Genomic DNA, 14,073 nt, shown 5'->3' with positions numbered 1-14,073 from the left:
GGGTCGGCCATGCGGTACGCGACTTTCGCGCCAAAGTCGCGTTTCGTATGACGTGCTTGGCGCCATTTTTTTCGCCATAATCGGCCGATTTCACTCGACTCGACTTTTGAGATAGTCGGGTTTCGCGAAACCCGGCTCGACCCTAAAAAAGTCAAGGTCGCTCAACCCTAGTGAGCGCTACCACCAGTTTTGTCTCATGCCAACTGTAAAACATCCTGAAACCATTCATGTGTGGGGTTGCTTCTCAGCCAAGGGAATCGGCTCACTCACAGTCTTGCCTAAAAACACAGCCATGAATAAAGAATGGTACCAGAATGTCCTCCAAGAGCAACTTCTCCCAACCGTCCAAGGGCAGTTTGGCGCCCAACAATGCCTTTTCCAGCATGATGGAGCACCTTGCCATAAAGCAAAGGTGATAACTAAATGGCTCATGGAACAAAACGTAGAGATTTTGGGTCCATGGCCTGGAAACTCCCCAGATCTTAATCCCATTGAGAACTTGTGGTCAATCATCAAGAGACGGGTGGACAAACAAAAACCAACAAATTCTGGCAAAATGCAAGCATTGATTATGCAAGAATGGACTGCTATCAGTCAGGATTTGGTCCGGAAGTTGATTGAGAGCATGCCAGGGAGAATTGCAGAGGTCTTGAAGAAGAAGGGTCAACACTGCAAATATTGACTTGCTGCATTAACTCATTCTAACTGCCAATATAACCTATTGGTACTCATAATATGATTGCAATTATATTTCTGTATGTGATATAAACATCAGACAATCACTAATAAAAACCAGAGGGCAGCAGATCATGTGAAAATATAATTTTGGTGTCATTCTCAAAAATTTTGGCCAGGACTGTATAATTCCACATGTGTTAATTCATAGTTTTGATGCCTTCAGTGTGAGTTTACAATTTTTATAGTCATGAAAATACACTAAATAGCAAAGCCACTAGAGACAAAGTCTACAAAAATTCAATTTTCAACAGCAGAAAAAAAGGCAGCAACACTTACCGGACCAGATCTTGGAACACATGCACAGCAGGGTGCAGCCAGCCCATAAAGCAAGATGTTACCAACAGGTGCAAAATACCAGATCAACAGCCACTCTCCACATACCCACTCCTGGAGGGGGTGACTGCTCAGTATACAATTGCACAATAAAGGCCCACATAGGGCGTTGTTCACACAATGGTACTGCATAGGGTCTGGTTCACAGCCTATTAGTCACGCCCCTACTTTTCAATTAGGCAGGCTGGCCAGTACACTTTCAATGCATCCCAGTGCGAACACCCCTCATGTGAGACCGAACGTGTTTGGGCTTGGCTGCACCCCGAAAAATATAGTGCAAAAATATACAAAAATAGTGAGGTATAGGTCATGAAAATACAGAAAAATCTTTAAATGAGAAGGTGTGTCCAAACGTGTGCTCTGTACTGTATATATATATATATATATATATATATATATATATATATATATATATATATATATCATACACTATGTCCCAGACCAAGGCACTCGAAGTCTAGTAAGACTCACAAGGTCCTTTATTCTTCATGCACCTCCTGCCAGTTTGCATTCACCAAGGCGCAGTTTTCATCTCTGTATGTCCTGCGACCCTAAATACGCTCAGGACCCCTCCTGCCACAGCCACTACCGACATCGCCGCACTTAAAGCTCCAACTGCACCTAGTGAGCCCTGTGCGCCGGGTCGCGCTGAGTGGGCTGCGATGTCGCAATCCATGGCATATCTAGCCTAAGCTATTGAGTCCCTCCGTAGTCACCCCGGAACTAGCAATGTTCCCCTGACAGACACCGTGAGGAACCAGGGGTCACAGTCTTTCCAGAAATGTACAGCCGTCCAGAAAATGGACACGCAGTATCGCTCCCGAGCAGTCAGGTGCCACAGCATCTGTAAGCTCTGTCCCGTTCTCCCTCTCCAGTGGAGCATAGTGACCAAGATTCGGAGTACAAATCCGATGTCTCTCTGGATCTGAATGCCTCAGAATTTCAGAGGACGGTAGATTCCCTCATTGAGGCGGTCAATAAGACTCTGGAGCTTGATGAGGAATCCAGTCTACCCCGAGTCACCCGGTGGTCCTGGCAAAGAACAAACCTCGTGACAGAATATTTGCCGGTCATCCCGACTTTCAGGCCATAATTGATCGGGACAGGGAGCGACCGGATAAGCGCTTTTCCGGGCAGAGGCCTCAAGATATCCCTTTTCAGCTGATCTAAAGAAAAATTGGGCTGAATCTCCTGTTGTAGATCCTCCTGTATCCCGGCTAGCTACCAAACCCCTCCTAGCCCTTCCAACAGGCTCTGCAGTCAAAAATCCTATAGACCGACAGATTGATAATTTGGCTTGTTCCGTATTTGAGGCATCAGGCTTGGCACTTTTTCCATCTTTTGCTACGGTGTGGGTAGCCAAAACAATTGTTCTCTGGTCAGAGGCCATAATCTCCTCCACTCAGAGCTATGATCTTTCTCCAGAAGTAGCACAATTCGCTGCTCAAATCTCTCGAGCTGGAGACTATTTAATTCACGCCGCTCTGGATGCAACTAACTGCTCTTCACTAGCGGCGGCCAACGCCATCTCCATCAGAAGAGCCTTATGGCTCAGAAAATGGAAAGCGTACTCTATGTCCAAAAAGTCTCTCGCATCCCTTCCTTTCCAGAGTGGTCATTTATTCGGAGAAAAATTAGACCAGCTTATCTCAGATTCTACTGGAGGGAACAGTAAGTTTCTCCCTCAGCAAAGACTTAAGTACCCCTTTTGGCATCAGCATCAAAGCAGTTTTCGCCCCTTTTGTGCCAATTCAGGCGGTTCTTCCGCCAATACCTCCAATGCAGGGAGCTCCCCATGCAGAGATAGAGGAGGTCAGGTATCCCACAGACCTAACCAACAATGGAGGGGTTGGCCCAGACCCTCCAGGTACAAAGGATCTAGGTCACAGAGAATTTCCTCTCAATGACTCCTGGCTTTATCTGGTCGACACCCACAAGGTAGGCGGCCGTCTGGTTCTTTTCAGTCAGGCCTGGCTCCCTGTCGTCCACAAGTGGGTCAGGGATCTCGTGTCGTCCGGAAACAGAATCGAATTTTTCACATCTGAGAGGCACAAGGGAGAATTCATTTTGTAATTTTAAGTCCAGGACATCTTCCCATCCTGAAATGTGCCCCTACTCTTGGGATTCCACAGGCTCCTTGCTTTATTTTAATGAAACGAGCAATGTTATGACCTGGTGGTTAGGAGCACCCGGAATGACCTGATAGTTAAAACTCACACAGGACAAGCTCTAGGATGTGGGAGCTCTGCTGACCGCAATCCCTAATCCTATCACACACACTAGAAATAGCCGTGGAGCGCTCCTGACGCTCCCTAGGCACCTCGTCACAGCCTAAAAGCTAGCTAGCCCTAGAGATAGAAAATAAAGCCTACCTTGCCTCAGAGAAATTCCCCAAAGGAAAAGGCAGCCCCCCACATATATTGACTGTGAGTAAAGATGAAAGTCACAAACGCAGAAATGAAACAGGTTTCAGCAAAGGGAGGCCAGACTTACTAAATAGACAGAGGATAGGAAAGGTAGCTTTGCGATCAGCACAAAAAACTACAAAAGACCACGCAGAGTGTGCAAAAAAGACCTCCGCACCGACTAACGGTGCGGAGAGGCCACTTTGCATCCCAGAGCTTCTAGCTAGCAAGACAAAATCATGATATCCAGCTGGACAAGAAAACAATGAACGAATTAGATACTATCAGGAACTTAGCTTCTGCTGGAGTAGACAGGTCACCAGAAAGATCCAAGAGCGAACTGAACCAATGCAGAAACATTGACAGCTGGCATGGAGTAACGATCCAAGTGGAGTTAAATAGAGAAGCCAACCAAAGGATAAACCATGTCACCTGTGTAAGGAACCTCAGAGGCAGCAGCTCCACTGACAGCCACCAGAGGGAGCCCACGGACAGAACTCACCGAAGTACCATTCACGACCACAGGAGGGAGCTTGACAACAGAATTCACAACAGTACCCCCCCCCTTGAGGAGGGGTCACCGAACCCTCACCAGAGCCCCCAGGCCGATCAGGAAGAGCCAAATGTAAGGCACGAACTAAATCGGCAGCATGAACATCAGAGGTAAAAACCCAGGAATTATCTTCCTGACCATAACCCTTCCACTTGACCAGGTACTGGAGTTTCCGTCTCGAAACACGAGAATCCAAAATCTTCTCTACCACATACTCCAACTCCCCCTCGACCAACACCGGGGCAGGAGGATCAACGGAGGGAACCACAGGCGCCACATATCTCCGCAACAACGACCTATGGAACACATTATGGATGGCAAAAGAAGCTGGAAGGTCCAAACGAAACGACACAGGATTAAGAACTTCAGAAATATTATATGGCCCAATGAAACGAGGCTTAAACTTAGGAGAGGAAACCTTCATAGGAACATGACGAGATGACAACCAAACCAAATCCCCAACCTGAAGTCAGGGACCAACACATCGTCGGCGGTTAGCGAAAGGTTGAGCCTTCTCCTGGGACAATGTCAAATTGTCCACCACATGAGTCCAAATCTGCTGCAACCTGTCCACCACAGTATCCACACCAGGACAGTCCGAAGGCTCAACCTGCCCTGAAGAGAAACGAGGATGGAAACCAGAATTGCAGAAAAAAGGAGAAACCAAAGTAGCCGAGCTGGCCCGATTATTAAGGGCGAACTCAGCCAAAGGCAAGAAGGACACCCAATCATCCTGATCAGCAGAAACAAAGCATCTCAGATATGTCTCCAAAGTCTGATTAGTTCTGTGAAGGAATATATTAAGAAGGATTCTCCATTTTGTGCTTTTCGACTCCATTTTGTTGTTTTGAATATAAATTTTGTCAGTAGGCTAAAATTTACAGCTGTTATGAGACCTTGGTGAGACCTTGATTGTTGCAACCTGGGCAGAACATGAGACTGAGGGTGTATTGTTCTACGAGACTTTGACGTACAGACTGTTCCTGCATTCTTATAGGTTAAGAACCGTGAACGTGTTCTTATGCTGATTGGTTGAAGTATAATTTCTATGACTATGAAAAGTCAGACAATAAACGGGGGGGGGGGGGCCCAGAGATCTGCTCGATCCCCCACACAGAGGCACGAGTCTCCGTCTGGTCATTTTCAGTTGCCGGCAACGCCCTTTAGATTAATTTGGAAATCACTGAGTCAACCGTGAAGGATCACTTTAGATCCTCCCTCAACAGCTTGGCGCCCAAAGTGGGGCCCCAACCAGAAGCCGCTGCCCCCCGGAGGACAACCAGACAAAAGACCCTCGGAGCGGACACGGGCACTGGAAAATTGGGACCGATCATCCCCCACAACACCCACAGTAAGTTGGCAGTTATACTGTCCAGACTGACCGTTTGGTGTGGTTTTCCTGTATTTGTGCTGCAAAGAGGATCTGAGGTTTGTCCCCGATGGTGGGGTGATTTTTGGGTGGAATCATATAGAGGTGTAGTTCCGTTGGGAGCTCAGTGCTCGAACCGTACCTCATAAGGGACGGAAACCCCGGATTGACCAGTGATGTAATTCTCTTTATAGTCAAAATATCCTGAATTCCTGATCATTGTTAGAATCAGGCGCGGTGAGGTGATCGAAGATTGGGTAGGATACGTAACTCAGGACTATATAGAAGTATACAGTGTATATATCCAGAGGTATCCGGAGGGAAGTTTAAGACGCCCTCCTCCTTTCACTGAGTACCGCGTTTTTGGGTTGTGGGGGACAGAGAGACCCGTGAAACAAACCGTAAGGCCGCTCGGTATTGTGCACAAGTAAAGTAAGGATATTTAGCTCAAAAGGTGAATCATGTTTCCGTGGAACAAAAAGAAGACTTTGAATTTGTGTGATGAATCTGATACCGTTAGTCTTATGATTAAAAGACGGGGAAAGAAATCTGTCAGGAATGCAGGAAAAATATTCTCGATTATGGGTTTTCCTAAGGGCGGGAGGCTACAGCCTACGTTATGGGACGAAGGTATCAGAAAGAACAATGTACTTGTTTTATTATGCATACCCCTCCTCACATGTAAAGCGCCATGGAATAAATGGCGCTATAATAATAAATAATAATAATAATAATAATAATAACAAGGGAAGGTTGATTGATAATGGTTTGTTTAAAGATGCTGTGGAATTCCGTGGTCTGGCACATGAATTATGTGACGAAGGGTATGTGGAGGTAGAAGAGGAAGTGAGTTCTGACTGTCTCTGTTATTGCTATGTTGAAAAAGGAAAGCTGTCTACTCCTATGATGAAGTCCGGATGTTTTGTGGTGCAGGAAGGTATTGAGAAAGCGATTGAGAGTAATGTGTCAGAAAGACAAACAATTAAAAATGATGATCTGGAACAGGGAGTCTCCCTGCTAGATGATGAGGTCCCTCCCCAGGAAATCAAGCCTCTTCTCCCGACTGTAAGCTCTGTGCCCCTTAACCCCAAAGCTCCAATATATTCTGGGTTGCCAAAACTCAGTGCGCACCCACCCTATGATCCTGCCGGGTGGATTTGTGATGTATGCGGAGTTACTAATTCTCAGTGGAGACAGGTCTGTTACAATTGTGGAGCGAGGAGACTCGGGGTCGTAGCCCCCACCTTTCCCTTGCTAAACGCTGACGGCACCTATTATCGGCCACCGCCAGCACCAGCTCCTGTTATGCCTAGTATTGCGAGTGGTTATGAGTAGGGTTGAGCGAAACGGGTCGAACATTTTCAAAAGTCGCCGACTTTTGGCGAAGTCGAGTTTCATGAAACCCGATCCGACCCCTGTGCGTTGTCGGCCATGCGGTACGCGACTTTCGCGCCAAGGTCGCGTTTCAATGAAATTTCAGGAAAACATACTCAGAAGGGAGGTAAGAACATTTCTAAAACAATCCACAGTGAGGAGATTGGAACAAAACAAAATCCTCTAAACTGCATGCTCGCAAACGCCAGAAGCCTGACAAACAAGATGGAAGAACTAGAAGCAGAAATATCTACAGGTAACTTTGACATAGTGGGAATAACCGAGACATGGTTAGATGAAAGCTATGACTGGGCAGTTAACTTACAGGGTTACAGTCTGTTTAGAAAGGATCGTAAAAATCGGAGAGGAGGAGGGGTTTGTCTCTATGTAAAGTCTTGTCTAAAGTCCACTTTAAGGGAGGATATTAGCGAAGGGAATGAGGATGTCGAGTCCATATGGGTTGAAATTCATGGAGGGAAAAATGGTAACAAAATTCTCATTGGGGTCTGTTACAAACCCCCAAATATAACAGAAAGCATGGAAAGTCTACTTCTAAAGCAGATAGATGAAGCTGCAACCCATAATGAGGTCCTGGTTATGGGGGACTTTAACTACCCGGATATTAACTGGGAAACAGAAACCTGTGAAACCCATAAAGGCAACAGGTTTCTGCTAATAACCAAGAAAAATTATCTTTCACAATTGGTGCAGAATCCAACCAGAGGAGCAGCACTTTTAGACCTAATACTATCTAATAGACCTGACAGAATAACAAATCTGCAGGTGGTTGGGCATTTAGGAAATAGCGACCACAATATTGTGCAGTTTCACCTGTCTTTCACTAGGGGGACTTGTCAGGGAGTCACAAAAACATTGAACTTTAGGAAGGCAAAGTTTGAACAGCTTAGAGATGCCCTTAATCTGGTAGACTGGGACAATATCCTCAGAAATGAGAATACAGATAATAAATGGGAAATGTTTAAGAACATCCTAAATAGGCAGTGTAAGCGGTTTATACCTTGTGGGAATAAAAGGACTAGAAATAGGAAAAACCCAATGTGGCTAAACAAAGAAGTAAGACAGGCAATTAACAGTAAAAAGAAAGCATTTGCACTACTAAAGCAGGATGGCACCATTGAAGCTCTAAAAAACTATAGGGAGAAAAATACTTTATCTAAAAAACTAATTAAAGCTGCCAAAAAGGAAACAGAGAAGCACATTGCTAAGGAGAGTAAAACTAATCCCAAACTGTTCTTCAACTATATCAATAGTAAAAGAATAAAAACTGAAAATGTAGGCCCCTTAAAAAATAGTGAGGAAAGAATGGTTGTAGATGACGAGGAAAAAGCTAACATATTAAACACCTTCTTCTCCACGGTATTCACGGTGGAAAATGAAATGCTAGGTGAAATCCCAAGAAACAATGAAAACCCTATACTAAGGGTCACCAATCTAACCCAAGAAGAGGTGCGAAACCGGCTAAATAAGATTAAAATAGATAAATCTCCGGGTCCGGATGGCATACACCCACGAGTACTAAGAGAACTAAGTAATGTAATAGATAAACCACTATTTCTTATTTTTAGTGACTCTATAGCGACAGGGTCTGTTCCGCAGGACTGGCGCATAGCAAATGTGGTGCCAATATTCAAAAAGGGCTCTAAAAGTGAACCTGGAAATTATAGGCCAGTAAGTCTAACCTCTATTGTTGGTAAAATATTTGAAGGGTTTCTGAGGGATGTTATTCTGGATTATCTCAATGAGAATAACTGTTTAACTCCATATCAGCATGGGTTTATGAGAAATCGCTCCTGTCAAACCAATCTAATCAGTTTTTATGAAGAGGTAAGCTATAGGCTGGACCACGGTGAGTCATTGGACGTGGTATATCTCGATTTTTCCAAAGCGTTTGATACCGTGCCGCACAAGAGGTTGGTACACAAAATGAGAATGCTTGGTCTGGGGGAAAATGTGTGTAAATGGGTTAGTAACTGGCTTAGTGATAGAAAGCAGAGGGTGGTTATAAATGGTATAGTCTCTAACTGGGTCGCTGTGACCAGTGGGGTACCGCAGGGGTCAGTATTGGGACCTGTTCTCTTCAACATATTCATTAATGATCTGGTAGAAGGTTTACACAGTAAAATATCGATATTTGCAGATGATACAAAACTATGTAAAGCAGTTAATACAAGAGAAGATAGTATTCTGCTACAGATGGATCTGGATAAGTTGGAAACTTGGGCTGAAAGGTGGCAGATGAGGTTTAACAATGATAAATGTAAGGTTATACACATGGGAAGAGGGAATCAATATCACCATTACACACTGAACGGGAAACCACTGGGTAAATCTGACAGGGAGAAGGACTTGGGGATCCTAGTTAATGATAAACTTACCTGGAGCAGCCAGTGCCAGGCAGCAGCTGCCAAGGCAAACAGGATCATGGGGTGCATTAAAAGAGGTCTGGATACACATGATGAGAGCATTATACTGCCTCTGTACAAATCCCTAGTTAGACCGCACATGGAGTACTGTGTCCAGTTTTGGGCACCGGTGCTCAGGAAGGATATAATGGAACTAGAGAGAGTACAAAGGAGGGCAACAAAATTAATAAAGGGGATGGGAGAACTACAATACCCAGATAGATTAGCGAAATTAGGATTATTTAGTCTAGAAAAAAGACGACTGAGGGGGCGATCTAATAACCATGTATAAGTATATAAGGGGACAATACAAATATCTCGCTGAGGATCTGTTTATACCAAGGAAGGTGACGGGCACAAGGGGGCATTCTTTGCGTCTGGAGGAGAGAAGGTTTTTCCACCAACATAGAAGAGGATTCTTTACTGTTAGGGCAGTGAGAATCTGGAATTGCTTGCCTGAGGAGGTGGTGATGGCGAACTCAGTCGAGGGGTTCAAGAGAGGCCTGGATGTCTTCCTGGAGCAGAACAATATTGTATCATACAATTATTAGGTTCTGTAGAAGGACGTAGATCTGGGTATTTATTATGATGGAATATAGGCTGAACTGGATGGACAAATGTCTTTTTTCGGCCTTACTAACTATGTTACTATGTTACTATGAAAAGCGCCATTTCTCAGCCAATGAAGGTAAACACAGAGTGTGGGCAGCGTGATGACATAGGTCCTGGTCCCCACCATCTTAGAGAAGGGCATTGCAGTGATTGGCTTGCTGTCTGCGGCGTCACAGGGGCTATAAAGGGGCGTTCCCGCCGACCGCCATGTTACTGCTGCTGATCTGAGCTTAGGGAGAGGTTGCTGCCGCTTCGTCAGAAGCAGGGATAGCGTTAGGCAGGATACATTAACCACCAAACCGCTTGTGCTGTAGCGATTTGCACTGTCCAACACCACCTTCGGTGTGCAGGGATAGTGGAAGCTACATTTTTTTTTTTTTCTCAGCGCTGTAGCTCATTGGGCTGCCCTAGAAGGCTCCCTGATAGCTGCATTGCTGTGTGTACGCCGCTGTGCAAACCAACTGCTTTTTTCAAAGCACAAATCCTCTTGTTCCTTCCTTTCTGCAGAGCTATCTCGTTTGTTTGTCCACACTTTTTATTTAATTTGTGCATCAGTCCACTCCTTATTGCTGCCTGCCATACCTGGCTGAGATTACTGCAGGGAGATAGTAATTGAAGGACAGTTCCTTTTTTTTTTTGTGTGGGAGATTAAGATTGGCATTTCTGCTAGAGTGCCATCCCTGTCTGTGCCATCTCTCACTCAGTGGGCCATAGAAAGCCTATTTATTTTTTTGCTTGATTTGGGTTCTAAAATCTACCTGAAAAAATCACTACATCAATCAGTGGGAGAAAAATATTGGCCTCAGGGCTTGTGTGCCACTCCTGACTCCTGTGTGTGCCATCTCTCAGTCAGTGGGCCATAGAAAGCCTATTTATTTTTTTGCTTGATTTTGGTTCCAAAATCTACCTGAAAAAATCACTACATCAATCAGTGGGAGAAAAATATTGGCCTCAGGGCTTGTGTGCCACTCCTGACTCCTGTGTGCATCATCACTCACTCAGTGGGCCATAGAAAGCCTATTTTTTTTTTTTTGCTTTATTTGGGTTCTAAATTCTACCTGAAAAAATCAATAAATCAATCAGTGGGAGATTAATATTGGCCTTTGGGCTTGTGTGCCAGTCCTAAGCGTGCCATCTCTCTCACAAATAGTGGGCCATAGAAAGCCTATTTATTTATTTATTTTTTGTTTTATAAATTCTCCCTGAAAAAAAAAGGGAGATTAATATTGGCCTTTGGGCTTGTGTGCCAGTCCTAAGCGTGCCATCTCTCTCTCTCAGATAGTGGGCCATAGAAAGCCTATTTATTATTTTTTTTATTGGGTTTATAAATTTTCCCTGAAAAAAAAAAAAGTGGGAGATTAATATTGGCCTCTGGGCTTGTGTGCCAGTCCTGAGCGTGCCATCTCTCTCACAAATAGTGGGCCATAGAAAGCCTATTTATTTTTTTTCTTGAAAAAATCATTTTATTCTATTTTTTTTTTTCTAAAGTCTCCCTGAAAAAAAAAAAAAATCAGTGGGAGATTAATATTGCCCTTTCTGCTTGTGTGCCAGTCTTGACTCCTGGGTGTGCCATCTCTCTCTCTCTCCCCAATTGTGGGCCATAGAAAGCCTATTATTTTTTTAGCTTGATTTGGGTTCCAAAATCTACCTGAAAAAATCACTACATCAATCATTGGGAGAAAAATATTGGCCTCTGGGCTTGTGTGCCACTCCTGACTCCTGTGTGCGTCATCTCTCACTCAGTGGGCCATAGAAAGCCTTTTTTTGTTTTATTTGTTTTCTAAATTCTCCCTGAAAAAATCATTTTATTTTATTTGGTTTCTAAATTCTTCCTGAAAAAATCATTTTTTTTTATTATTTTTTTTTTCTAAAGTCTCCCTGAAAAAAAAAAAAAACCAAATCAGTGGGAGATTAATATTGCCCTTTCTGCTTGTGTGCCAGTCTTGACTCCTGGGTGTGCCATCTCTCTCTCTCTCTCTCTCAAATTGTGGGCCATAGAAAGCCTATTAATTTTTTTGCTTGATTTGGGTTCTAAAATCTACCTGAAAAAATCACTACATCAATCAGTGGGAGAAAAATATTGGCCTCTGGGCTTGTGGGCCACTCCTGACTCCTGTGTGTGCCATCTGTCACTCAGTGGGCCATAGAAAGCCTATTTTTTTTTTATTTGGTTTCTAAAGTCTCCCTGAAAAAAAAAAAAAAAAAAAAAACAGTGGGAGATTAATATTTACATTTGTGCTTCAGTGACAGTCCTGCGTGTGTGGCATCTCTCTCATTTGTTGCCACCAAAAACAGAGTGTGTAACATTGTGCCTGATTTTCGTTGTGGTCTCACCCACCTGTAAAGGGGTAGCTAAATCATACTGAAGTTATAGCTCACCGTGTAAGTTGTGTGACAGCAACAAATACCGTTAGTTTGGTTACGTTTTTAAAACAATGAGGAAGTCTGGTGGAAGAGGTCGTGGCCGGGGGCGTTCATTGTCAGCTGGTAATGAGGGTAGTGGTAGTGGTGGAGCATCAGGTGGTCGTGGGAAAAAAAATATTGCACCTAAGTCTGGAGCTGTGGAGCCAGGTTCGTCGTCTGGCTACACAAGGCCTCGAACGCTCCCTTTTCTGGGAGTAGGAAAACCGCTTTTAAAGCCGGAGCAGCAAGAGCAAGTTTTGGCTTATCTTGCTGACTCAGCCTCTAGCTCTTTTGCCTCCTCTCGTGAAACTGGTAAATGTAAAAGCAGCGCGTCGTTAGTGGATGTTCACGGTCAGGGACAAGTCGCTTCCTTGTCCTCTTCAGCAAAAACAACAACAGAGAAGAATGCAGCAGGCGACACAACGGGTTACTCCATGGAGCTCTTTACACATACCGTCCCTGGCTTAGAAAGTGAAGCAGTTAACAGTCCATGCCCATTACAAGTTGAATCTGACATGGAGTGCACTGATGCACAGCCACAGCCAGACTACTATGCTGGTCCTTTGACTCAGACCACAACATTGCCCTCGCAGGGTAATGATCAAGAATCAGACCCTGATGAGACTATGTTGCCCCATCACGAACGCTATACCACCGACCGACACGGTGACACAGACGAAGTTGCACACGAGCTACAAGAAGAGGTAATAGATGACCCAGTTGTTGACCCCGATTGGCAGCCATTGGGGGAACAGGGTGCAGGCGGCAGCAGTTCTGAAGCGGAGGAGGAGGGGCCACAGCAGGCATCAACATCGCAACAGGTTCCATCTGCCGGGCCCGTATCTTGCCCAAAACGCGTGGCAAAGCCAAAACCTGTTGGAGGACAGCGTGGCCATCCGGTTAAAGCTCAGTCTGCAATGCCTGAAAAGGTATCCGATGCTAGAAAGAGTGCAGTCTGGCATTTTTTTAAACAACATCCAATTGATCAGCGCAAAGTCATCTGTCAAAAATGTTCAACTACCTTAAGCAGAGGGCAGAATCTGAAAAGTCTCAATACAAGTTGCATGCATAGACATTTAACCACCATGCATTTGCAAGCTTGGACTAACTACCAAACGTCCCTTAAGGTTGTAGCACCCTCGGCCAATGAAGCTAGTCATCAACGCAACATCCCTTCCGGCAGTGTAGGGCCACCATTTTCCGCACCACCTGCAGTATCTGTGCAGGTTTCTTTGCCAGGCCAAAGCAGTCAGGGTCAGGGAATCACCAGTTTCGTAGTAGGAAACACTGCATCTAGGGCACCGGCGGCAACAATACCATCTCTCACCGTCTCTCAGTCTGCCATGTCCACTGGCACCCCCGCTAGTTCCACGATCTCCAGCTCTCCAGTCCAGCTCACCCTACATGAGACTATGGTTAGAAAAAGGAAGTACTTAGCCTCGCATCCGCGTACACAGGGTTTGAACACCCACATAGCTAGACTAATCTCGTTAGAGATGATGCCCTACCGGTTAGTTGAAAGCGAAGCTTTCAAAGCCCTGATGGACTACGCTGTACCACGCTACGAGCTACCCAGTCGACACTTTTTTTCCAGAAAAGCCATCCCAGCCCTCCACCAGCATGTTAAAGAGTGCATCGTCCATGCACTCAGGCAATCTGTGAGCACAAAGGTGCACCTGACAACAGATGCATGGACCAGTAGGCATGGCCAGGGACGTTACGTGTCCATCACGGCACACTGGGTGAATGTTGTGGATGCAGGGTCCACAGGGGACAGCAATTTTGGGACAGTTCTGCCTAGCCCACGGTCTAGGAAACAGTTGGCTGTAGCCGTTCGCACCCCCTCCTCCTCCTCCTCCTCGT

This window comes from Ranitomeya imitator, chromosome 1 (assembly GCF_032444005.1).
Source record: "Ranitomeya imitator isolate aRanImi1 chromosome 1, aRanImi1.pri, whole genome shotgun sequence".
Lineage (NCBI taxonomy): Eukaryota > Metazoa > Chordata > Amphibia > Anura > Dendrobatidae > Ranitomeya > Ranitomeya imitator.
Note: the sequence above shows the minus strand (reverse complement) of the source record.